General features: G+C 52.2%; 1 non-coding gene across 1 annotated transcript; it reads right to left on the bottom strand.

The window, feature by feature from the left end:
* Positions 1-570: 570 nt before the first annotated feature.
* Positions 571-642, bottom strand: TRNAQ-CUG. Its single transcript has one exon. It is a non-coding gene; the product is annotated as a tRNA-Gln (tRNA).
* Between the last annotated feature and the right edge of the window lie 261 nt (positions 643-903).

Below are 903 nucleotides of genomic sequence, written 5' to 3' on the forward strand. Positions count from 1 at the left end.
GAAAAGCAGTGCCCACTGCCCTCAGCTTACCTCTTGTCACTGGAACAGAGGAGGGAGAATCTGCCTCTTCTCCGTGGTACCCCTGTGAGATGCCAAAAAGCCATGCACATCAGTGGGAATCCACAGAACGCCACACACAGTATTCCTCATGTTCTGTGAAGATGGTCAAAGATGGGAAAGAGCTTTCCGTGGATGCTGAGGAGTCTGTCGCATTGCAATCAGCAACATACCCCCAGACATGGCTCTAAACAGCCTCCTCTTCTCGACCACGCTGTGAGCAGGCCTTGGACTGCAGGGTCTGCACCTCAGCTGCTGTGGGGTACAGTGACCTTCTGCTGGTTTCCCTCACAAGGGAGCAGCCATCAATCAGAAGGCAACAAAGAAGGGTCAGGGCCTGTGCTCACTAAGCTAGGCGGGTGTGGAGGAACCATGTCAGGGGAAGGCCATTGCATGGCTAAAAGCACAGAGAAGGAAGGACGGCAAGAAGGACGTCTGGAATGCATTAATTAGTTCGGTTTCAGGCTTAGGTGAAAGTCAGCTGTGGGCAATGGTTTGGGAGCCCAAAAGTAGAGGTCCCACTGAGATTTGAACTCAGATCGCTGGATTCAGAGTCCAGAGTGCTCACCTTTACACCATGGGACCAGCTGCACACCTGCTCTATGGCCTCTCAGCAACAGAATGGACAGACAGACCATTATCAGGATTGCAAGTCTCTCAGCATCCCTGTGTGAACAGAGCCAGTGCCGTACTGTGCTGAAGCTTCAGCATTCTGGTGACATTCTGAATATTTCTGGCCATGGATGTAGCGGTGTTCATGCAAAGAAGGATGTGAGGCACCCTCACTTGTTGCAATCAGCAGCATTTATTCAGAGTGCGTGAGTGAGAAGGAGGGGACTGGGAGGC

The sequence above is a fragment of the Meleagris gallopavo genome, unplaced genomic scaffold, assembly GCF_000146605.3.
Source record: "Meleagris gallopavo isolate NT-WF06-2002-E0010 breed Aviagen turkey brand Nicholas breeding stock unplaced genomic scaffold, Turkey_5.1 ChrUn_random_7180001882717, whole genome shotgun sequence".
NCBI classification, from domain to species: domain Eukaryota; kingdom Metazoa; phylum Chordata; class Aves; order Galliformes; family Phasianidae; genus Meleagris; species Meleagris gallopavo.